This window comes from Gallus gallus, chromosome 3 (genome assembly GCF_016699485.2).
Source record: "Gallus gallus isolate bGalGal1 chromosome 3, bGalGal1.mat.broiler.GRCg7b, whole genome shotgun sequence".
Taxonomy (NCBI): Eukaryota; Metazoa; Chordata; class Aves; order Galliformes; family Phasianidae; genus Gallus; species Gallus gallus.
In genome coordinates, this window is record NC_052534.1 from 90,063,558 (window position 1) to 90,090,273 (window position 26,716).

Below are 26,716 nucleotides of genomic sequence, written 5' to 3' on the forward strand. Positions count from 1 at the left end.
AGAAAGGGGAAGACGGACACTATTTTGGATTGGGGTGATGGGGAAGGGAAGGCGAGCGATAGAAAAGATAGAAAGAAGCAAGAAATGCATAAAGTAGGGATAGTCACCACCAGGATCCGGCAGTAGTCCCATTGCATGACGTTCTGATGGTTCGAGGCCGAAGGGCAGGAGCAGCGAGGCCGGTCTTGGGCAACAAGAGGGTGCAGTTACTGGGTGGGTTCAGGAAGAAGCCGCAGAGTAAGCCCGGGAGGAAGCAGCAGGTCTCAGGTAGCAGGCCCAGGGAAGTCTGTCAGCATACAGTCCGTAGTGAGGGATCTGAAGGCAGTAACCTCGAGTCCGTCATGGAGAGGGAACTGATGGCAGAAACCCCTCCTCATGATTGTTGGACCCTCTTTTATCCTCCTTTTTTCCTGCCTACCTGACATCCCTGGGTGCTTGAGCAAGAGTCATGTGCATACCTCCTGAGATGGCCATCTTCCTCAAGATAAGTCCACACAAAAGACCGTTTCCCAGCCATTATCAGCAGCTTATCACTCTCTTCTTGCCCCTGGCCTTGTCCATCTGTGCTCCTTAAAGGATTTCACAACCCTTAGCCAGGACCTGTCCATCAGTGTCCTCCAGACAGAAGATTTCTCTACGTTTGCCCAGGACTTGCCTGGACTTGTTTCTCAGCAAACTTTGAGTCAATCATATAAAAGAATAATCTCTTACACTGACCACCCTAATTTCAACCTACAAGATGTCAAACTTATCATGGCTATTTCTCACAGGCAGCTCTGCACAGCCTGTCCACATCTTAACACAGAGGGCAACTTCTCTGCACCTTTTGTCCTGCCTATCCCTTCTACAACACATTAGCCCTGAATCAAAGTATTGCAGCTGTGTGATTTGTCCCACATTTATGTGATAGCAATTAGGAGTTTTCTAATTGCCCCACAGTTTCCATCTCCTCTTGCTTATTTCCACATTGGAGTAGAGATAATTGAAAGGTTTTTATTTCCACCTTCCATGTCAAAAATGGTGAGTTTATATACATTTTGTGCTTCTTTTAGTCTGCCTTGAACACTAACACTCTTTTCCCTCACAGTTCAGTTCTTTGATGCATTTGTATAACAATAACCACAGAGCCATAGAACATTAGAATCACAGAAACAAATAATCAAATATAGAATCACAGAATGGTTTGGGTTGAAAGGGTCATGTAGTTTGAAGTCCTCTGCCATGTGCCTTCCACTTGACAAAGATGCCCAAACTCCATCCAATCTGGCCGTAAATATCTCAAGGGATGGGGTATTTTGTGTTAGTTAATACTTAAGAATGCTATCCTGACATGTAAAGTAGCATGCATTAAAAGTTATGGAAGTCCAGCAAATATCACTACTGTTCCTGCATGAAAAACTGTGGAAAACCCTGTTAGCTTCTAAGGAATAAAATGAGTCATTAGAATCTTTAAGAAATACTGCACCCTAGTAAGAAATACTGCACCCTAGTAAGAAATGTTATTTCACTAATAACTGAGTAATGATACTTAACTAATTACTGTAAGATGTACATATTCAGTTCACATCATCAGAAAGGAGAATTTTCAAAAGAATATAATTTTTCCCTCTTCTTCTATTTATTACTAAAAGCATTTGCCAGTTCTGTTGTAGAATATTTGTAGAATAATCAGAGCAAAGCATTACCTAGAATTACAGATAGTTGATCAGAATAGAACGTAGAATAAAAAAATATCCATAATCATGCTCAGCTAAATTTCTAAATAAAAATTACAAGCAATGGAAATTATCTCACATTTATTTTTTTCAGTGATTTGATTTATGCTGTTAAAAGCAAGGCATGAAGTTGATGAGAACCTGGTCTCAAGATATGAGTGGTGAGCTTGTGTTTTGCTAGAGTACACATGCTGAAATGCATGTCCTTCTAACCAAAATGCGATGAAGAGGCCAGAAGAGCCAATGACTGGTAGCTGCTGTTATCTGCCCACTCCATGCTTTGCTAGCCTGAATACACATAGCTGCCCCTGGACAGCAAAGTCCTGTAAACCCCACAGCAAGGGGACTTACGATAACTCAGCATGAGCCTTTACCTGGAGGTCCCTTTTGTACTAGGTGTACATAGAATTGGTGAAACCACACCTTGAATACTGTGTTCAGTTTTAGGCCTCTCATTCACTACAAGATTATTAAATTTCTACAGCATATGCAGAGAAGAGAAATGAAGCTGGTGGACAAACGAGAAAATGAAATATGTGAGGAGTGGCTGAGAGAACAGAGACTGTTAGATCTGAAGAAGTCTGTGGGGAGACCTAATCAGTCTCTACAGCTACTTGAAAGGAGGTTGCAGGGAGGAGGAAGTTCAGTCTCTTTTCTTAGGTGACAAGAGAGAGAATGTGAGGGAACAGCCTCAGGTTGTTCCAGGATTTAGACTGGATTTTAGGAAGAATTTCTTCAGAGGGAGGGTGGTAAAACATCGGAATACGCTACTCAGGCAGGTGGTAGTGTCCTGTCCCTGGAAGTTTACTAAGAGGCATTTGGACATGGCACTAACAAACATGGTTTAGTGATGGGACTCTGTAGTGTTAGATGACTGTTGAACTTCCTCTCAATTATTTGAAGAGTGACCTCAAAGGTCTTTTCAAACCTAAATGATTCTCTGATTTCCTGTGATGTGAAAAGGAAACTATAGTAAAATCAGTTTTGCAAGAAATATCCCTTCTTCCACTTACATTTATTTACCTCATAATCGCTATTTATAATAGACAAGAGAGGAAGTTTTAGTAGTGCATATACAGTGTATCTTTTAAGATTGATATCAAATGACAATAAAACACATGTTGATTTTCTACCTCAACAAGAATAGTGAAGATGTTAAATACAATGGATGAGTGTGTAGAAAGCAGTTTATACTATGACTTTTTGAAAGACTAACACCTAAAATTCTGATTTGTTTAGATGAAAGGGCATGTGAAATATAGAAAAAGTACAAAATATAGTAAAAAGGATTAGATTCAGCTCTCAACTGCAATACAGATGGAGAGCAAAGCCACAGATCTTATCCCAACAGTGATGAATTACAAAGTAGGACTGTTTCTCATGTCAAAGGTACAAGACTAAATGGATAATGATGACAGATAATGGATACAGTACCTGTACAGATTAATTTCAATGTAAATTTAATTTCATACACGGTTGAGAGGTGAAATTTTCCTGAACTATATCCCTCATCTGTCAAACAAGACAGATTTTAAGGAGTGACCTTTACAGATTTGAATTACCATACTAAGATCAGTGGGTAGGATGCCTCTTCCAAACTTTCCTAACTGTTTTTGTGGATAATACAAGTGTCTTTTCAGCATTATTTGAAATGAAATGAGAAAACTAACATCAAAAATCATGAAATCATTTAAGCAGTTCTTCTCCTACTTTATTGTCTGGATGTGTTTTCCTTTCAAATCTGGAATTTGCATTCCCAGATGGAATTATTTAACATAATAAAATAAAGAAAAAGAGAGAGCATTTCTCATGAGGGATAATAAGAAAGCGATTATGCCTTAATGTTTAGACCCTAAATAATTAAAACTGCCCCAGGCAGCAATCCATTAGTCTAAAGCAAAAAAGGATATCTCATCATATAGATGCAAGAGTATCTACAGAGAAAAGAATTCAAATGTCAAATGAATGTTGAAGATCTGCAACAACTGAGTTATAAATTAAGCAGTTATGAAAAAGCAGCATATACCTGGGATCTAAAAGGTTATATCTCCTCTTCATGAAACTATTATCAAGCTCCTGTGGCTTTGGAAACTATCCATACATACTAGATAATCTTCTCAAATTTGCCTAGGGGATTTCTGACAAAGTAACTGCTGTTGCTTTTTTGTTTGTTTGCTCCTTTTTTTTTTTTTTTTTTCTTTCCCTAAATTAAAAAAGAACAATAGAAAACTCTGGAGCTCAAAGTTCAGCATACTATTAGATAAGAGAACAAAATAATAGTTTGCTTTAAGTTTTGTTCTTTTCAAAGTACAATCTTTTACATGTTGCATCAGAGCTGTTACGTCACACATGCCAGACATTAAAAATTCCTAGCTGATACAATCACATAATAATGTTATTATGATCCTTCAGTGAAATGAGCCTATGTCACCTTTTCAGATCTCTTTGTGCAACATAATATCAATACTTCTTTTTATCTGGATGGTATTTTAGACAGATAGCCCCCTTTAACCCCAGTTTTAGACAATCACGGAAGAAATCAAGCAGCTATACACTCAGTTCCAATGGAAATAGAGCCATAGTACCTAAAGTCATTAGTGAACAGCCAGTACTAAAAGACAAGCTATTTTAGTATCTGTGCTGGCGAACACATAGATGCACTTAAATCTTTCCCCTTTCATACTGTCATTGCAACTCTTTTCCAAGAGCAATATTCTCATGATTTTATGATTCTTATTGGGATTTCACATCATATCATCATGTAGTGTATTGGGAATTAAACAGTTAATGCTCCAGTTCCATGAACTGTCAATGTTTCTGGGTATACCTTTCTCAAAAGAGAAGAACTACAAATTCCAGAAGACTTCACTATTCTGTTTTCCACTTAGGGGGAGAAATAAACCTGCTCACGAGTCATGAGACTGCCCCCCCCCCTCTCCCTTTTTTTTTTTTTTTTCCCTGCTTGTCTCTGCAGTGTGTGCTCCCTAGCCATCTCACCTTCAACACTGAAGTAAGGCCTTTGGTTTTGGACACTCTCTCTCATTTTGTTTGATTTATTAGCTTCAATTCCAATTATACCGTATTATATTGTTATCTCACATTCCAATATCATATTTAGTAAATTAATTTTCTCACTTAGCTCATTGCCGCTGTTTTGTTTTTAGGCCCATCTCCCTACCTTTCACCTCTTTCCATTCCCCCTCCCAGGGTGTGGGACTCCTTGCCCCATTTGTCATGGAACCAGGTCAACCCGGCCCAGAACCTTGTCAAACATTTTGCACATAATGGCCACCTGGTATCCAAATACTCTGTTGGATATTGCTTGCATTTTGGTTTCCTTTATTGTAACATTACTCCTCCCTAAAAGACTTCAGTTCATCTGCTCTTTAAGGAAGAGATGGAGAGGCAGAAGATAGTGTAGCTTTTGTAGCTTTACTTTCTACTACTACTACTATTAATAATATTATTATTTTGTAGCTTTTTTCTTTAATTTAGGTGGTTTTCTAGATCAGTGGTTGTCCTGGTTTGTCACCTGGAATATCAGTCTTCAGAATCACACTATTAAGCAACACATATATTGGAGTTCCAGTTCCAGTCTTTTCAGGTTTCCATAGTAACTGCTGGTTAGTAGAGACACTTGTAAACTGATTAAACAAAGCCACTAAACTGGGGGGGAGGGGAATGGGGGAGAAAAAAAACACAAGACATATCTGGATTATCTTTTAAAATACATTTGATGATCTGGCATTTCAACTCAAATATTAAAAAAAGTATACTTGTATATAAATATATACTTGCATAGTTCATAAAAACATAGCTGTATGTTACTATTATAAAACATATGTATATACTAATGATACACATAGTAGTTTCAGTCATATATAGAATTGCAGAATCCTTAGAGTTGGAAGGGGCATTTAAAGGTCATCTAGGCTGACTCCCCTACAGTGAACAGGGACACCACAGGTAGATCAGGTTGCCCAGGGCCTGATTCAGCCTTGCCTTGAAAGTCTCCATGGACGGCTTATCAACCACATCCCTGAACAACCTGTTCCAGTGCCTCACTACCCTCACTGTAAAAGACTTTCCGTATATGCAACCTGAATCTAACACCTTTAAGTTCAAAATCATTTCCCCTAGTTCTATCGCCACAGTCCCTGCTTAAGAGTCTGTCTCCATGTTTTCTAAAAGGGAGCTATAGATATAGAAAGGCTGCTATGAGATCACCTTGCAGCCTTCCTTTATGCCTTCTGTTTATTTCTCTGGAAACTACAAAAAGTACAAAGAGTACAATAACACTATTTGATAGAAAAAAATAGTATCTACAAAATACTTTTTCAACAGTTACCATTATTAGCTATGCATTTTTGCCAGCGATGAATGAAAGTGTGTATGTCGCACTCATAAAAATCTGCACCAGTGTAGGTGACAGCTGTCACTGTCACCACTGTTGAAACATACTACCCACTGCCTCACTGTGCTCATCATATCCACTGTTTGGTCTCCATAAACATTCAGCAAGTGTCGATGAATGCCAATGGGTGCAATTTATTCCACATGGGGGGGATTCAGTGCCACACATTTTCTTCACGCTCACTTCTATGTCAGATGCCATTTTGTCAAACTGTCCCTCTGTTGCTGTCTGTCACAGTACAACAAAATGTAACAGGATATTGATGAGAAGGTTCAACTTCTGCTGCCATACCACCACCAACATCCACCTCTGATGTCATGGGCCAACGCCATAAAACAGGAAGCAATACTTTCAGAGCAGCCCTCAAAATAATAAAAATATATAACGCATACAGAAATACTCATTATAAAGATCTGTCCACTACATCAACAGAGATAGCAGCTCAAAAGAAGCCAAATCACTTCATCCTAGAAATTTAGGAATTCAAAGGCAGCAATGTCAGTTGTCACTGAGTCTATTGGTACTCATAAAAGATCCAGCTATCTAATATATCCATATATCCAAAACCTCTCCAGGCAGCTTGTTCCAGTGCTCTGTAACCCACAAAGTAAAGAAATTATTTCTTCTATTCAAATGTAGCTTCCTGTGTTCAGCTTTACCCATTACCTCTTGTTATGTCACTCAGCACTGCAGAAAAGAGGCTGGCCCCAGTCACGTGACTTCCACCCTATAGATATTTGTAACTAGATTCTTCTCTATGATGTACAGTCCTAGGTTCCATTATGAAGCCTTTCCTCATAAGGGAAATGCTCCAGGCCCCTAATAATCTTTGTGGACCTCTGCTGGATGCTATCAAGAAGGCCCCTATCTTTCAAACTGGTGAGCCCAGAACTATACACAGTACTCCAGATATGGCCTCACCAGGGCAAAGGAGAGGGAGAGGATAACCTCCTTTGACCTGCTGGCCATGCTTTTTTGAATGCACCCCAGCATACCACTGGCCTTCTTGGCCACAGGGGCACACTACTGGTTCATAACTAACCTGCTGTCTACCAGGTCTCTCTCTTCAGAGCTCCTCTCCCAGGAGGCAAGCCCATGAGTTGTATTGATGCATTCAGTTACTCCTCTGCAGGTGTAGGACCTTATACTTGCTCTTGTTGAATCTCATTAGGTTCCTCTCTGCCCAATTCTCCAGTCTGTCCAGAACTCATTGAATGGCAGCACAGACTTCTGGTGTCAGCCACTCCTTACAGCTTTGTAGCATCAGCAAACTTTCCAGGGGTCCATTTTATCCATTCATCCAGGTTATTGAAGAAGATGCTGAACAAGCCTTGACCCAGTAACACACAGGGAACAACTTGCACGCCTCCAACAAGACTCCGTGCAGCTAATCTCAAAACTCTGAACTTCTCCGGTCAGTCCTCAATCCACTTCACTCTCCATTCATCTATCCCACAGTTCCTAAGCTTACCCATGAGACAGTGTTAATGATTTGCAAAAGCCAAGGTACGTAACATTCGCTGCTTTGTCCCTCATCTACCCAGCCTGTCATGACATCATAGAAAGCTATCTGTATGAATCCTTCTTTGTTTTTTGGCTCAAAGCCTCCTTTCTGAGGCATTTCTTGCAATAAGATTCTGACTTAGACGAGAGGTGGGTGTTGCTGTGTGGCAATCAATATCACTGTATGGACCATTTTACATTTGAAAGCATTTCTCTGGAGCTGTTTGCCTCCGGAAGAGAGTGCTCGGGAGTGGTTACTGGCAGAAGATCTGGCCTGTGACTAAATAGCCCCAGCTTGGTGTGGGAAAACTGGGGAATGATACTATCATGTCCTGTGAAAAACAGGATGCAGATGGGCATCCCTGCTCCCTCTCATCTGCTGGCAAGGCCCGGAAGATGGTAACAAAGCAGTTTCTGTTCAGATCCCAGAGCCAGTAGCTGCCACTCCAAGGAGAGCTGACTCAACCACTTTGGATTCGAGCTGTCACTCAAAAGAGAGCTGACTCAACCACTTTGGACTTATAAATAAGTTTGTACTGTCATTGCAGTCGTCGTCATCATTGTCACCATGGTCACCATCATCAACACCTGACGACCCACCATTACTGACGATCAATGACTGAACTACGAACCATGCTGGACCCATGGTGGTGACCATCTCCCTCTTGCCTCCTATGGAGGCTCCTTGCTCCTATTTCCTATCTTTTCTGCTGCCCTTCTTCCCTTCCCCATCACCCTAGTTTGTACCTATAAAGACTCCTTGCTTCCATTTCCTATCTCTTCTATCGCTCGCCTTCCCTTCCCCATCACCCCAATCCATAATAGTGTCCGTCCTCCCTTTCCCCATCTCCCTTATTAAGATTGTAATAAACTGGTAGGATCAACATTTGAACTGTTGTTTCTTAATCTCACACCAGCTATACATATATCAAAGAACCTCCTCTCCCTCTTATAAATTGGAGCGAGACACTATCACATTGGTCAAGCATAACTTTCCCTCGGTGAATCCCATGTTTACTACTATTGACCTTCTTTTCTTCTGCTTGTAAGTAACATCTAGAATATATTGTTCCATGAAAACCTTATTTTTCTTTTCTCGTGTGAGCAGTTTTTGTTCTACTTAATAAACTGTGGACTAAGATAAATACAAGTTCTCACACTGCTACCTTCCTGATTCCCTCCCCTGTCCTACCTGGGCACAGTGGGAATGATTGGCTGTGTGACAATGTACTACTATCTGTTGGGGATAAACCACAACAAGGACATATATATATATATATATGTTATATATGTATATATATTATATATATATATATATGTATATTTATATACACACACACGTATATATAAAGGATTATCTATAATCTATTTGTTTAATCGTTAACTTCTATTTACAGTTTTTCTCCTTTGAGTAAATTCAACAAAAATCAATAGAAAAGACATCAAAATAATTTGTGCTAAAATATTATTGACTAGTTAAGTGAATAGAAATTAGATTGCCACACTAGTGAATGTATTAGTAGCAAAAGTTTCCCTAACATATTTTTACATTTTCCAAATTTGCTAATATCAGCAAGTTATGAAATAGAAAGTCACGTTAATAATAATAATCTTTCCTTTTGGTATAACAGATGCAATTAAGTGAACTTATATGACTCCAGCTGTACAAAAATGCTGACTGAAAATGTGTAATGTCATAGATGACAACTTCCTATTTCTTATCTTCTAAGGGATATAGTTACATCAGACTTGAAGTCATCCCATTCTTGTAAAAGAATGTTTATTTAAAACAGTGAACTGAGCAACAGTAAAAGATACACCATTTAGAAGAGGTTCACACTATAATCCATGTCTATCAGTTCCCACAAGAAGTAGCATAACCAGATCACTAATGTACTGAACTTGCTTAAGCGTTAATCTGCATATTTTTTTTCCATTTAGAATAAACAGCAACATGCTTCCTGCATCATTCATTTGTTAGACAGCCAACTATATTTCAAAAACTATCCTCAGTTACAATTAATCACAACTGTCTCATTCAATTTATAATTCTAATGACAAGGGGTAAAGGGTTCCATTAGGAAATTGAAAGACAAGTGTATCTGAATATCTTGTCACACTTTCTGAAAAAAGACTTGTAGAAGAACTGAAGGAGAAGAGCAGAAGAATGAAGATTTCATACAGAAGAAGAAAATAAATTTTCTACTTTAGAAAACTGTAGGAATTACTGAATTCTGAGAAACGTTAGAAAGATTCCAAATATAATCTTAAGAAAAAACACCATATCTAACTTTAGAGTAAAATACACCTAAGAAAATTCTAAATCAATCTATGCTTGATATATCATGTGTGTGAGCAGATCCAGTTTTTTCAGTTATAATTGATTTCTAGTGAACTAAAATAACACACCAAGTTGGACATGAGCCAGCAATGCGCTCTCACAGCCCAAAAAGCCAACTCTATCCTGGGCTGCATCAAAAGAAGCGTAGCCAGAAGGTCAATAAAGGCAATTCTGCCCCTTTACACTGCAGGTGAGGTTTCACCTGTACTATGTCCAGATGTGGAGTTCTCAGTAGAGGAGAGACATAGACCAAAGGAGGACCACAAAAATGATCCAATGGATGGAGCACCTCTTCCATGAGGCCAAGCTGGGAGAGCTGGTGCCCTTCAACCTGGAGAAGAGCATGCTCTGAGGTGGCCTGATAGTGGCCCTTCGGTATCTAAAGAGAAGCTACAAGAAAGGAGACAGGCTCTTTAAGCAGAAACAACTGTGATAAAACAAGGGAAAATGATTTCAAACTCAAAGCGTGGAGAATTAGGATAGACATAAGGAAGAAGTCTTCTGCAGTGAGGGTGGTGAGGCACTGGAACAAGTTGCCCAGAGTTTTGGCGGAATTCTCATCCCTGGAGACTTTCAAGGCCAGGTTATATGGGGCTCTGAGCAACCTGATCTAGCTGTGGATGTCCCTGTTCATTGTAGAGGAGTTGTCCTAGATGACCACTCAACTCCAAGGATTCTATGAATGTTGGAGGTAAGGTGCGTTTCAGCAGTGGTAGCAATGACATGAAACAGAAGCCATAATTTGGATGGCCATGCACAGCTGTCACGTTATGAAATGAAGAGCATCTTGATCAGCTCATCTGTGTGAATTCGTAATGGTTTTGTAAAATAGTACTTTGCATCTGAGAATTAGGTCTATCAGGTAGCGTTATTGTTCTTTGTTTCCACTGTAGCTTCCACGGTAATAAATAGGAAGAACTACTTTCAAAGCAAACTCCACAATACCATATAGATTAGGAGGGAAGGGTAACATGGATGGAATTCAGAAACAGTGTCTCTATCACATGACACACTGAGTTGTAAGCTAAAATAACAGACAAGGAGAGAATTAAAGATGTTCATATGCCCAAAACCCTACAGAACCTATTCACGTTCACATAAAACACAATTTTTTGCAGTTGGAATGAATTACAACAAACGGATCCACTGAATCTAAATATATGAATCAAGTCTGTAAATGGTACTGTAGCTCAGAAACTCACAACTTTTTAGTCCTGTATTCAAACTAGTAGTTTATGAAATGTTTCTGAAATCTATTTCACTCCCAACCCTGGTCATTCATACTCAGTTTATACTATTCCAGCTACATAATTGTGATTAGACATACTGTATTTCATAAGCTGTACTAGAAACCACAGATACAATAAAACAAGTGTAAAATGAACAAAATATGTGAACAAGTGTTATGAAACTAAATTAAAAATTTAACTAAATGTCTTAACCTCAGAAGTCATAAACTGCCAAACCTGCTTGATAGCTAGTATGTTATAGAAACAAAAAGCAAACTGTATTTAAAACTTCAGATACATATATATGTGTGTTGGGGTGCGTGTGTGTGTACATATTTAAATTTTCTCTTTTCCTTTGAACTGAGGATGTTTGCTCTGTGCCATCTTCTGGAGCTTTTTTTTTTTTTTTCATTAGAACTCTCCCTTTCAGTTTATAAACAAAGAAAATCCTATAGAGCTAAAGAAGCATTACTAAGAATTTGAATAAATGCTTTCAAGAAAAGAAATAAATGTAGATTACTTTGTATCCTTGAGGGAAAATAATTTAATTCCAATAATAACTTGAATTTAAGACTAGAAAAATAATGTATTTTTTTTCCTTCAAAGCTTTATGATTCCTTTAAAATTGCTTTTAATCTTTTCTGTTTACTTGTGAGTCAGAAATTACATCCTGAATTAAAATGTTGTGAGCTAAAATTCACCTGCAGAAGTGACAGCATTCTGATCTTTTCTCACCTTAAAGAAATGCTCACACTGGAAATTTACATTGTTTACTGTGTGTGAGAAAGAAATAAATATGCTATTATGTTCTTGTAAGCGTAGAATAATTTCTTAAGGAGTGATAGTAACCGAATCCTCTACACTATTAGAACTGTACACACAAATTACAACTAGCTTAAACCCTTATATATTACCTATTTCTTCCATCCAAACTTAAATCAACCTTGTAATTTTCAGCCTCCTGGGAAAGTTTTAATAATCCAACCAGGTAGCACATAAGGAAATAGGAATTCCTTAACGTTATGTTGTTACCTGGTGCTGAAATCTTCATAGGAGATGAAGTGTAGTAGTAATCAAAAAGAATCTTCACCTTAATCAGCATATAAAATGAGCTAGACTGGTCTTTTCAGTCAATACAATCTTCTACAGTGTACTGGTCTAGCATTACATTTTCTGGAGCTATAGCTGAAGGCTCTTTAGGAATACAGTGCCTAGAATGAGGGATCTGTATATGAATCTCTGAACTGAATCCAGAGTTTCTGGGTTAGATGACCTCTGAAAGACTTTTCCACTCCCAAATTCTCATTGCTTCTCCTCTCATTTCCAGTAGGAAGCATGAAACAATACTGTATCTTTGCAAATTATTTTGTGATACTATTTAATACTGACATTTATCTAAACTATCAAAAGATTTCTCTTATAGAAAAACATGTAATTATGTCTCCAAGAAGTTTATACTAGAAGCATATTAAAAAACAAAATAGTATTTGAGATATGCAATGTTTGTGATATTGAAGATAAACTGAAGAATGAGCTGCCCAGGGAGGTGGTGGAGTCACCAACACCAGACGTGTTCAAGAAACATTTAGATGTTGTACTGAGGGATATGGTTTAGTGGGAAATACTTCTGATAGGTAGACAGACTGGATGATCTTGGAAGTCTTTTCCAACCTTGGTGGTTTATATGATTCTATGAAATACTCAATATTCTGACTTTTGTAATTAAATGTCACTAGGAATAATAAGGTGATAGCATTTTTATAATTTCATCTGAATTCTGAAGGGAATAATATGAATTCTACTTTTCAAGTATGCTAGATAATAAATTTTGAAAGACAACAGATTAACTCTTTAAATTTCAGCTTGGTGAAAACGAAGACTAACATTGTCTTTCTACTACCTTCTATCTGCTTCTGTCAGTGAGATACGGTCCTATTCAATTCTTACTTCTGAGACAGAAATGTCCCTCAGGAATCCTACAGAAAGAGATTGATTCTGTACTGAGAAGGCTCATTTATTAATGTCATAAACCACTTGCTATTTTTGAAAATACATCACTAGACTTCCTCATGAAAAGCTTCAAAATCTCTCCTTTACTAATGAACACTGCAAAAACTATAAGACTACTGCATGCTGCATGTGTTAGACATGTAGGCATAATCAGAAACTACAAACAGTTTCAGAGCATGGATTGAGGAATAGATTTAATGTTCCTTTCTGTTGAGTTGTATCTGTTCAAACTACTGAAATTACTGTCCAAATTTAAATTCACAAATAGGTTATAATTTAGATTGTGTGCCTAATATGGCATATTTTACCAGCACATTATTTCCATTTGTAATACGTAATATACTTGTTCAGACCCAAAACCAATGAACTATGTACAGCACAACACAGTTGATCTTAAATCTACTGATAGATGGTTTAACTTAAAAATACATGGATAGATACTTCATGAATCAGAAAACTGGAAGTAAAATAAATGGATCATTTTGAGGTGTGTGGGGGGTACTTTGTTTAATATGTTATGTTTAATTTAACTTTCATCATTGTACTGGAGAACTACACAATTTCTTTTATCTGAGAATATAATTCACCAGAACCCCACCCAAGATAAGACTTCTTTCCTTCTTATTAGTATAGAAAATAATAAAAGCTTTTCAACCGCAGAGGCACCAGACTAATTCGATTTTCAATCTAATCTAGGACTGCTTTTGTAACAATGTGGACCATGGCCAACAAGATGAAGAATGTGTTGAAGAGTTATGAAATATTAAGTGAAGATAGTAAGCAGAAGTTCATTTTCCCATAGCTAGGCACTATCAGAGTCCTCATGACAAAGGAAAAGAGGCTACCATTGCTGACTAAAAACAATTAGGAACTGATATCCAGTAAGGAAGATACACATTCTATAGAGTTGGAGCCTGTGCATAAGTATTTTGGTCAGCAGTTTTGCTGTTGAGCTGATAATCCAATTCAGCCTGCAGCACCGTACATAACTATTGTCAAATTACTTATATAAAGGACAGGAGTTTAAGTTTACTTTTTAAGTCTATTTAAAATGAAATGTCTACAATTTATTGAAGGACTACAGAGTTTGTAAAATCTCCCTTTATTAAGCATCTTGGATTCCACAGTGTACCATTCACACAGCCATACAGCCTTCTTTTGTAAACAGGGCCTGTGTGTGCTCCTGATGTCATTCTGTAAATAACTTCTTCTTGGCATTTAGACAAACTCATTTGAAAACTCTGTGTAGCATAGCCACATGTCATCTTCCTGCTTTAAAAAAAAAAAAAAAACAATTCTTTATCCTGTGGTACAAGATTCCTTGAGAGCTTCTGAAGAGCTGTCAAGTAAAATTTTATTTCTAGATACCAACTTTGCCCGCCAAATCAACTGCTGATTCCCACCTAGCAGGAGCAGTATATGAATTATATCATACCCCTACTGACGTAGAATCAACAGTCATCCACCCAGTTGATCTACTGGTACTATAGTCAGTGATGATCAACTGGAATTCAGTTGTAAGATTATATTAATGGCAAAATGTCAAATCAGAAGGCAGAATCTAATTATGCACTGAAAGAACTAGTCATGCTGTGGCAGTAAATACATATAGATAAAGAAAAGAAAATCACTAGTAAGCAGCGGAGATCTGTTTAACAAACGAGCAGAAACTTGAAGTTTGAATACACATTCGTAATAGTAATAAATATACTCAAAAATCAAGAGAAAAAAGAGTGCATATGAGACACATTGATGTTACATAGAGAACAAAGATATTATTTATAATGAAGTATCAGAAAAGGGATGGCAAGGAGAACAGAACAAATCATAGCATCATCAGCGTGGCACACTCTAAGTTTAGATTTGAAGGCAACAGTCATCCGATAACAAAAATAACAAATGCACTGAAGGGAAAATTACCTGGAGTCTTTGCCTTTTCTGGAAGAAGAAACTAATTCCTTACAGGAAAGGTTTAACTAAATGCCTGAGCCAGCTAAGTAAAATTCTTTGAAGTTAAACTGACTAGAAGGCAAGTGTAGAAAGCAAAAAAGTAAGTGGATGATTCTTAACCTGCAGACTCTAAGTTGTAATTCATAGAGAAAAACATTAACACAAGCTTTAAGAAAAATATTTTATCTTCTCTTCAGTGTGTAACAATTTCTTTAAAGGTTTATGTCAGCGGCAATCAAATCAAAGAAGAGAAGAACATAACTTTACATGGAGTCCATAGATCTGTCTGTTTTTATTCTACAAAATCATGACATATTCCTAATAAAACTTGCAGTCATACAAGTAAATATCAGATATTTATGAAATATTTGTTACACTTTAATCTCCAAGCTGTAAACACTGAAGATATTATAAGAATACTTTTGTGCAATATAATCAGTTCTGCTCTTTGATCTGTTCAGTGCAAACACACAGCACTCACACACTCACCCCACATATACCTTGCATTCATAGAATCATAGAATGGCCTGAGTTGGAAGGGACCTCAAGGATCATCAAGCTCCAACTGCCCCTGCCACAGGCAGGGCCACCAACGTTCACATTTAATACTAGACCAGGCTGCCCAGGGCCCCGTCCAACCTGGCCTTGAATATCTCCAGGGACAGGGCATCCACAACCTCTCTGGGCAGCCTGTTCCAGCACCCCACCACTCTCATAGTGAAGAGCTTCCTCCGATATCCAACCTAAATCTTCCCTCCTTCAACTTAAAACCATGTCCCCTTGTCCTGCCATTATCTATCCTTGTAAAGAGTTAGCTCCCCTCCTGTAGGCTCCCTTTAGGTACTGAAAGGCTGCAATGAAGTCAGCTCACAGCTTTTTCTCCAGGCTGAACAAGCCCAGCTCCCTCAGCCTGTCTTCACAGGGGAGGTGCTCCAGCCCTCAGATCATCTTTGTGGCCCTACTCTGGACCCTCTCCAGGTCTTTCTTGCACTGGGGGCCCCAGACCTGGACGCAGTGCTCCAGATGGGGCCTCACAAGAGCAGAGTAGAGAGGGATAATCACCTGTCTATCTCTTTCAGCCACCCCTCTTCTCATGGAGCACAGAATACCATTTGCATTCCTAGCTGCAAGAGTGCACTGCTGGCTCATGTTCAGTTTTTCATCTACCAGGTCCCTCAAGTCCTTCTCTGCAGGGCTACTCTCAAGGATTGTTCCTCCCAGTTTGTATATATGCCTGGAATTCCTCCAGCCCACGTGCAAAACCTTGCACTTTGCTGTGCTGAACCTCATTAGATTCACCCAGGACCACCTTTCAAATCTGTTGAGGTCCCTCTGAATGGCATCCCTTACTTCCACTGTGTCAACTGCACGACTCAGCTTAGGGTCATCAGCAAACTTGCTATGGGTGCACTCAATTCCATCATTGATGTCATTGATAAAGATGTTAAAGAGTACTGGTCCCAAGACAGTCCCCTGGGGAACACCACTCATTACCAGCCTCCACCTGGACATAGAATCATTGATCATCACCCTTTGTCTGCAGCCTTTCAACCAATTCTTTATCCACCAGGTGGTCCACCTGTCAAATTCACATCTCTCTAATTTGGAGATAAGCATTACTAGTCCCTCTGGTTGTATCAGCATGGACCCTACCACTTGCCTGATACCATTGTCTGGAATACACATGCATACCCCACATACACCAGTTTTGGATGAGATCCATACACAGCTCCTAGCATCCAGCACCAGGCACACAAGCCCTGCTCCAAGGTCCAGAAAGGAGCCCTTCACTTACCTCACTACCACTGGTACCAATCTGAAGCTGGTTTTCAGGACTGTAGAAGCTTCCTTGGGCCCAGGACTACTGACACTAGGACGCACGTTCACCGCAGTAACTGACACTGAGAACTCACTTGTTCTAATAGCTGGCATCACAGGCCAGAGACGTCAGCTTCTCAGGCCTGATCTTGCCACTGGCACAAGTTTTCTCTCACTATGTTGCCAGTAGATGATACATAGTCCTTGCAGCGCGCACGCACACACACACACACACACACAGGAAAGAGTGTGAGTACCCAGAGGGGGAAAACAGAAAAAGTTTAATAAGGTAATACAAGATAGGACAAACTGATTCATTCAGGTGCAGGGCTCAGCCAGACAAACACACTGACCAGTGCTGTTTTGTACAGCTAGCTTGTTTATACCCTTCTTACCCATCCCTTCTCTGTGTTCCACCTGCTCTCCCTTTCTCCATCCAGCACACCCCTACTCATTTGCAGAGCTCTGAAGTTTCTTCTCCCTCCCAGACTCATATTCACAGTCTTATCAGCCTCAAAGTCCAGGCTCATCTTCCTGGAAATCATGCCTCTAGATTTTTTTATAGTCCATCAATTGGTGTGACTAGGAGGTTTATTTCAAGTCACTGTCTCCACGTTTGTTTGTCAGGGTTGTGTCTTTGTACATCTTGTGTTCAGCTTCTCTTTTTCCCTTTGTTTCCCAACTGACAAGGTCTACCCCCAGTTAGATAAACCTTTCTGGAGAAAAATCAGTACACTCTCACAAGCCTTTAGCTATGAGTGCAACTGACCATCTTTAGTCTCCATCACTGCTTGTGTTATCATTTGTCAGACAGGTTTGTGTCCCAATATGCTCTTGTTTTTGGCTTACATGCTCTATTATTATCCCTTGTTGCATTGACAGAGGCCCTTGACTTCACTTAAAGGAGCAGACACTCTCCCTTGACATATCTTTATTATTATCATGTTTCTTCTTCAAAGACTACAAATATAGTCCTCCTCCTTGAATACAGAATTTCTTGATAACTCCTGAACTGCTGTAAAATTGTATGAGTATCTGCTTGTCTGCCAAATCTGCTATTCATTTTTGCCTCGCAAGTTTCAATGGCTTCTGACATTCTTTTGCACTGACACAGCTGGTCCCAGGTTCAACTGGAAAGTCACAGTTCTTTAACCACACATGAGGGATGAAAAAAGTTATCCTGCTCCTTGCACAACACATTTAATAGCTTGAGGACTTTTCCCCTTGAAAAATTGATAAAAATCTAATTTTTTTTTTTAAACTCAGCCCCATGAGACATGACTGTTTTTGTTGGATACCTGACAGCTGATGATAACAACAGCAGAAAAGCATTCAGTCTGTCTCCTTCTAGTTAACACTCATCAAAATATAGTTACTACTTAAAAGAAGCTATACATCACAAGTAACTGAAGCAAATCACAGAACAAATATTTTTCACAGATGAACTTACAAACTTTGATTCAATAAACAACGAGCAGAACAAAATATTGTGCCACAGATGCCTCATATAAAACAAATATATGTGTTATATTAGAAAATGACAGTGTAGTGTTTTCTTGCTATCTCACACTCTAGAAATTTATACTTGGATTACAGATTCTTCACCTGTTCTTTAATAACTCCTACAACAGCCAACTACCTCCTCCTCTTGGCAACTTACACCTCCTGAACTGTGGAAAAAAAGGAACAGTAAATTCATGCTGTAGCTTATGTATTGGATTGTCCTTTGTTGACTTATTACTGCAAGGTTAATTCATCGCATTTGATAAAGACCAGGAGTTAGCCATATGGAATTACGCTTGCTCATGCCTAAAACCAAGCCAAGCCTTCCCACTGTGCTTTTAATTAAATTATTAATGGATGCTTTAATGCAGCAGAAATTCAAAGTAAGACCTAAACTTGATTTGAAAAATGCATCAGTGTGCCATCACAGTAGCATCATGAAGAATCTCCCTTTCATTTCTTGTCCTGTAATTTCTAGCAAGTCAATATTGTCTTACAATTAAAATTAGACCTTGGTCATAAAACAATTCAAGGCAGAGGGATGAAAACAGAATAGGCAAGAAATATTCCTACCTCATACAATAAAGAAAACTTTGTTCTTTCCCATCACTAACGACCTCCACTCACTATCACCAACAGTAATTCAAACAAGGACAATAATACCTCCAGTATAAATCATTCAGGTCAAACACTTCTTTTGACTTAGACTTCAGAAAATAGCCCAAGGAATTTGATTTGATTAATTGTTCTTACATCACTATTTTTTATATACATATATATTGTAGCTTACAACGTAGATCCTAAATTTAACAACTCATTCCCTCTCTTGTACACCCTCAAGAGTTCAAACAAAGTTTAAGCTTCTAGAATTAAAAAGAAAAGTAACGTTGTTAAGGAAGAAATATTGTTATATAGGCCAAACTTGGCTGCGCTCATTCTGTCATTCTCTTCTCTATCTTCCATAGCCATAAAACAGCATAAGGTATTATAGTGCAAAAGATTGTTAATGGAATGTAGATTTTTTACATACAAACTGGCTCATGTCAGGAAACTCAAGATGAAATTTCTGATCTCTTTTCTGTCTTTTCCCTCATCTTTTGATTCCAAGTATAGGTTCATCGCTCAGAACATTTAAATCATAGTTGATATGGTATCATTAATCTTGTTTATGTGTAACAACATACTTACCATATGTCTCAAACTTTTTAATAAGACAGTAATGTCAGTTTATCACTTAGATTCTTATTCAGCAAACATAAAAACATTCACTGTTCTTGTTATTATTAGTACTGACTTCTACAGAGACTACTGTAATATAAAGTGTTTTAAAAGATAGAAATAAATCATAATTTTGCACATACTTTTTGATTATTAACAACTTTCCTGTATGTAAGCATCAGCAGGAAAGTAGGTAAGGGGTTGAAAAGTAATGTTCTCCTTAAAAAGGTCTCATGCTCTTTGATGTAGCACAGCTCCTCCATACTGACATAAAATTTGGAGAAAACTCGATGCATATTATGAATACATGGAGAGAATAGATACTGTTTACAAAACTGAGGACATAGCAAAATACATGAAAAAACAGAAGGAATAATGCAGACAATGAATTACAGAACAAATATTACTCTGTTGTCTAAATGTTTATATTATTCCTTTTTCCAACATCTTTTATCTTATACAACCTACAAAACAGCTGAAAATCATGATCTTTCTGAATCAAAGGTAAAGATGAAATGAAATGGAAAATTCTTTGGAAAGGCTAAATTAGAAATCAAAATAATGTGTTTAATAGTCCTTTTTTTTTTTTTTTTTTTTTTTTTTTTGCTTATTTGTTTATTTTGCAAAGCTACAGAAAGGAAGCAGCAGAAGAATTGGTACAATCACTATACCTTTTCTCTGAAGTGCCTCTCCTGCATTTATCACAGAAGTATGCTATCTCCAAGCACAAAATATGCCTTAGCTAAAGACAAGATATCAGTACTGTAGTTTTAACTGGCTGAAGTATTTTTCTCTATGATATATGAATATGCAGTCGTACAAGCTGCATTTGAAAATGCAGCTCATGCTCTTGGCTGCTAGGGCGTGTGGCTGGCTGGCTTATGTCAAGCCTACAATAATCCAGTATCCCCAGATCCTTTTCTGCTAAGCTGCTCTCCAGACATTTGTCTCTCATCTGTATCTTTCTGAGGCATTATTCCATCCCAGGTGCAGAAACTGACATTTTCCTTTGTTGAACTTTGATTTTTCTGCTAAATCCAAAACACAGCATCATACCAGCCCCTATAAAGAAAGTTATCTCAGCCAAAACCAGTACAACCTAATGCTCAACTTTAAGTTGACCAAACAGAAAACCATAGTAGCAAGACTAAAAACATTGCACTGAAGCTGTTGACTCTTCATCAAGCTGTATATTAATAATGTGTGGGACATCATGAAGACATACCAAGAAAGCTGCCACTAGACTTCAGGGCCTACTTTTTATAAGGATATATGTAAAAGTTTACTGTCAACTCCTGCTTCAAATTTAATAAGGAAAAAATTCAGGCCTGTCTCCCACTCTTCCACTTAGCGAACTGAGTATCTGCAAGCATGAGTGCATCTTACATGCAGTTAGAAGCCATGAGAATTTAAGGAGATCCCTCAGGAGTTGTTTTTCTACAAGCAGGGAAAAACAATAATGGACTGCCTGCCAATAGCTGTACTTAAACTTCTTTCGCTAAGTACAAGCTGCCTCTTCAACAAATAACATTCATATAGTTTTAATGAATTATTTTGGAGACCTGATCATACAACATTTACAAATAAAGGATGCTTCTTTCCTTCTCTTTGCCTTTATCATTGTGAGGAAAGGCACTCCTTATCTACACTCCATAGAAGATCAATTAACTGAAGAATATTTTAGATGATTTTATTTTACTGTGAACATTATTCACAGCTTAGCTTTTAGATTTTTGGCAGATTTTTGACTGATTCAATCTTACTGTTTTTTGAGGTGATCACACCACTGCCATGTACTACCATAGAGTGTTGGATCACTGTGTGCAAGGGACTCCAGAAAACTAAGGAGAAGCCAGGGAGAAGAGAATGCTGTCTGGAGCTACCAGCCTCAGAAGAGCAGACAGCATGTCCAGGGTGGGGCCAGGAGCAGCCAGGTAACATTCCCACAGGGACATAGGCAGGCCCTAGAGAGCGTGAGCAACCAGGACAGGGAAATGGGCCATGGTATGTCAGTGTGTACCAAGTCCTAGGAAGTGGAAAAAGCAAGCTTCCAGTCCTGATGAGACAGATGACAAAAATATGCAGGATGACAGACACAGCAGGTAGTGTGTTATCTTTGAGAAGCCCCTAAGTCACTGTGGGAACAAGCAGAGACCTACAAGAAAATGAGGAGACTGAGTGCACCCTCAGCGAGTCTGCAGACAATATAAAAGCAGGTGGGAGTGTTGATCTATTTGAGTGTAGGAAGGCTCTGCAGAGGAATCTGGACAAGATAGACTGATGGGTATTGGCCAATTGTACAGTATTCAACAGAACTGGATTCTGCACTGGGGTTGCAACAACCCTGTGCAGCGGTATAGCCTCAGGGAAGAGTGGGTGGAATTTTTTCTGGCAGAAAAGAATCCAAAGGTGAAAGTCAACAGTCAGCTGAACTTGAGCCAGCAGTGTGCCAATGCGATAGAAAAGGCCAATGGCATCCTGTCCTGCATCAGAAATAACAAGGCAAGGGATTTTCCCTCTGTACGGGCAGCAGTGGGACTACACTTTGAGTACTCTGTGCAGTTTTGGGCCCTCACCATGAGAAAGATACTGAATTTCTCAAGCAGAAAAGACAAATTTGGTAAGAGACTAAACAGGATATGAGGAGTGGCTGACAGAACGAGGGCTGTTTAGCCTAGGGAAAACAAGATTGAGGGAGAACCTCATCGCTCTACAATCTAAACAGAGGTTTTGGAGAGATGGATGCCTGTCTCTTTTCTCAGGTGACAAGTGGTAGGACACAAAGCAATGGCTTCAAGTTTCACCAGGAGTTTAGTAGTTACATTCATAGCATTCTGCAGATTATCTCCCTTGCATATGAGCATGTTTTCAGACTTCAGGAGATTTTTATGAGAAGATACTGAATCAATTGAAATCAATGCATCTGGGCTAATTTGCTAATACTTTTTATCCTATGAGAAACTGAGACTTGGGAGGCCAGTAGTTGATATCTCACATTGGTTCTAATGGACAACTTAACAAGTTGTTAAGATCAACTTGTTATCTTGACAAGTCATGATAGTTATTGGTTGCTGTGTTAATAGCTATGTTTATATTTCAGAAAATAAAGTGTGAAAAATAGCACCACCACAAGATTTTTAAAAGCAGTTATATGTTACTTTTTCATTACTATTTTTTTTTTTTTTTTAATCCAGGAAAGTCTACATGAAATTACTGTCTTCCTCCTGAGTTCTAGCTATCTAATCATACATAGCAAAATGTGACATATGCTATTCCTGCAATATATCTTCAGATACCACTTCTGAAGAAAAAACCTCAGTAAAAGCTCTTGCTCATTTTCCAGCTGCAGATACTGTTTATCAAAGTTAATATTTAACACCACCTGCTCATGCTGCTCTATCAGGCTTCACAGAATCATTAGAAATTAGGCATTATGACAAGTAAATAATGCACTCTATCTGTTCAAATCAGCACTGTCTTTTTTAATTATTATTCAAATGAATAGATGTTTATTGCAAGTATAATGGAGGGGATGGAGGTTTGTATATCTGTTTATTTGCATCTGGGCAGCTGTCCAGTGAAGAACTGAGATGCGCAAGAGAGAAAGTTACATAACAATTGTAATTCGGCCAAGTATCTTTTCATTCTTGAATCTTTCTAAGGAAAATAAAAAAAGCCTCCGAAATCCACTGTAAGGAGAAATATGTAACATCAGTTTATTGGTACAGTAGTAACACTCTAAGCAGGCATTAGTTTATGGAATAACACATTGAGGAAGGTGATAGAACTTTTAAAAATAATACTATAGAAAAGAGGTTACTTACCCATAACTGATTGTTTCATGATAGGAAAGCCAGAAGAAAAAGAATCATTTGAAGAGATTTCACTTTAAGTTTTTGAACCAAATTTAATCTAGTGGTATATTTTAATCAATGAGTACTGTAGATCTGTAAGTATATAGTTTATTCATAATAAAGAAAATGCATTCAAAAACAAAAAGATTGAAATAAAAAAAGCAAACTTGGTACCATATGATGGACAAGTATAGAGGCTGGAAGCATCAGTTTTGTTTTGATAACTATATGAGCATTCTTACTTAATTGTACAGATTTATGAAGTCTTCATAAGTGTTTAGAATTTGTGGTGTTTCATAGGGAACTCGATAAAACAAGTCAAGAAGGAAGTATACAGATCAATCATACCTACTGAAATATTATGAATTACGCTAATAATATAGTAATATGATTTCAACCAGAAGGCACTAAAATATAACAGGGAAAAGGAGAACCTGAATGCTCTATTGATATATACATTGTACAAAATCCAAATGAAATTCACTTTAAGTTTTCAGTAAGCATTTCAGAACATATACACATCTGCCCACATGATTAATTAGAAATATTACTCAACTTCCTATATACAAATATAGTCTCTGCTTACAGCAACCTAAAATGCAGCCTGAAATATGATGGAAAGTGTAGCAATGACAGAAGAGTAGCAAGGCCCTAGGCTGCAGCAAGAGAATGTGCTCAAATGCAACAGGCACAGAAATAAAAAAGAAAGAAGCTGCTCACCTCCAGAAGGCTTTGGGCCTACAGGGATCTCCAGCAAATTACCCTTGTCACTGCCAACCCTTAAATGAGGTCTAGGAAGAGGTGGATCCTGGCTCCACCCCTTCCAGTCACTCAGCAGTGTTGCATGCACCTGATCTCCTCTGGATTGACCCTGCCTTCCCACCAGGATCTCAATCAGTGGTTCAGGCTATGACTTAGCATTTCTACTACAGCAGTCTCAGGACTATGAGACCAATGCAGTGCACCAGCAGAAATGAACTCAAGCAATGCTATTCCACCAATAGAAGGTAACACATATTATCTGGGCAATTTCACACTGGAAATCAACTTTATTTTTGGTTTTGATGAGGAAAAGCAAAATAAACCATCACATAGCCTATCTTCCTGTGATTGCTACCATACTGAACTAAGAAAGTAAACAGTAGCAGAAATAAGAGATTTTCTTCTGCATTCCTAACAGTTTCATTGATAGACATCTGAAATGCCTATTCACCAACATTGAACCCCAAATTTTCTGACAGAGACAAGTTGCTACATTACTGGTAAGTGGCTAAAATAATGAGAAGTGAAAAATTAATTCAATTGTAGCTCATGGTGTTGGGCGTTGAGTGTCCAAGATCAGCAAGACTTGGCTGAGTGAGCAGGTAGCAAAGAGCAAGCAACAAGGCTGGTAGGTCCAATGACATTGCTGACTAAACCTCAAAAACATTACTGTGGAGCAAGGAGAGGAGAGCAGTGACAGTATCAGGGCACAGTTACAGTCTGGTGATTGCAAGTTATCTCCACATGATAAGACAGGTCTAAGATTAAGACAGAAAGTGATATCAGTTGGTCGGGATCAGAACCAGTGAGGAACATGGATCAGGAATTTCTCCAACAGAGCAGCAGCAAGGATCAAGGGTGAAGGACCGATCTTGACTGCAGCTCCTCAGTGAAGGAAGTGGGGCTGGAAAGGCCTCTCAGATCTCTTTCTTACTCACAGCTCTTTTACAGTAGCCTTGAGCGCAGGCAGCCTCATGCGTTGGAGGACCTTAAAACCCCAGACTTATACAGTGATATAAATGTGTAAAACTGAGGGACTATAAAATGTAGCTGTTTCTTGTTTCAACCATTTTGTTTGGAAAAGTTTGTAGGCTCTCATTCTTGTAAGTATACAATGAATGACTCAGAAATTAGTGTTTATGGGACTGCTACAATAAACAATGAAACAAAAAATAAAAAGCAATGTCTGTTCTCTGTGCTTTGCTTAAATAACAGGAATTGATAGCACAACTTCATCACTGGACAAGGAAAGAGCAAGTAATGTCATCTCTTTCAGGGATCTTTACTGGGATAGATGCTTTTCAATACCTTCATCAGTTACATTAATAGTACTATCGAGTGCATAGAATCACAGAATCATTAAGGTTGGAAAAGACCACTAAGATCATCTAGTCCAACCCCAACCCATAACCACCATGCCCACTAAACTGTCCCTCAGTGCTGCGTCTGCATGTTTCTTGAACACTTCCAGGGACAGTGACTCCACCAACTCTCTAGGCAGCCTATTCCAGTGCCTCACCACTCTTTCTGAGAATTTTTTTCCTATTATCTAACCTGAAGCCACTCCAGTGCAACTTAAGTCCATTACCTCTTGTTCTTGGCATAATTGTGGGTGGCATCAAGCAGCAAACATACCTGAGGGATGGAATGCCATTCAGAGATACCTAGACAGGCTCAAGCAGTGGTCCAAGGACTACCTCATGAGGTTCAGCAAAGTCAAGTGGAAGATATTGTACCTGGGTTGCATCAATCCCCACTATCAATACCAGCTGGGGAAAATAAACCTCACATGGAGTACTGCTTCCAGTTATGGTGTTTTCAGTACAGGAGAGATGGATCTGGAAGAGTGTATCCAGAGGAAGGCTACAAAAATGATCTACAGGAGGGAACACCTCCTTTTCAAGGACAGTCTGAAAGGGACGGAACTATTCAGTCTGGAGAAGATAAGGCTCCATGGTGACCTGATAGCAGACTTTCAGTATCTGAGGGAATGTTATAAGAAGGAAGGGGATGGACTCTTTAGCAGGATCTGTTGTGATAGGACAAGGGGAAACAGTTTCTGACTTAAAGAGGGGAAGTTAAGGTTGGATATCAGGAAAAAGTTTTTTACAGTGAGGGCAGCCTGGAACGTGTTGACCAGAGATGTGATAGATGCCCCGCTCCTGGAGGCATTCAAGGTCAGGATGGACCAGGCTCTGAACAACATCATCTAGTTGTGGATGTCCCTGTCCATTTCAGGAGAGTTGGACTAAATTTAAAGCCAAAGTTTTAAAGAAGTTATTTCCCATAAATAGAACATTCTAGTCTCATATTGTCTAAAAATATAACAGCCTTTGCCATTACTCAGATCTGTAGCTTCTTTCTTTGCTATTTCTTCAAAGACTTCATTAATTGTAGTG

At 38.6% G+C, this 26,716-nt stretch overlaps 1 long non-coding RNA gene across 1 annotated transcript in view; it reads right to left on the minus strand.

The window, feature by feature from the left end:
* The window catches only part of LOC112532174, a 135,816-nt gene extending 111,474 nt beyond the window's left edge, over positions 1-24,342 (minus strand). The window contains exon 1 of the long non-coding RNA XR_005858679.2: positions 24,276-24,342. This is a non-coding gene — a long non-coding RNA (uncharacterized LOC112532174). The remainder of the gene's footprint in view (positions 1-24,275) is intronic.
* Positions 24,343-26,716: the final 2,374 nt, after the last annotated feature.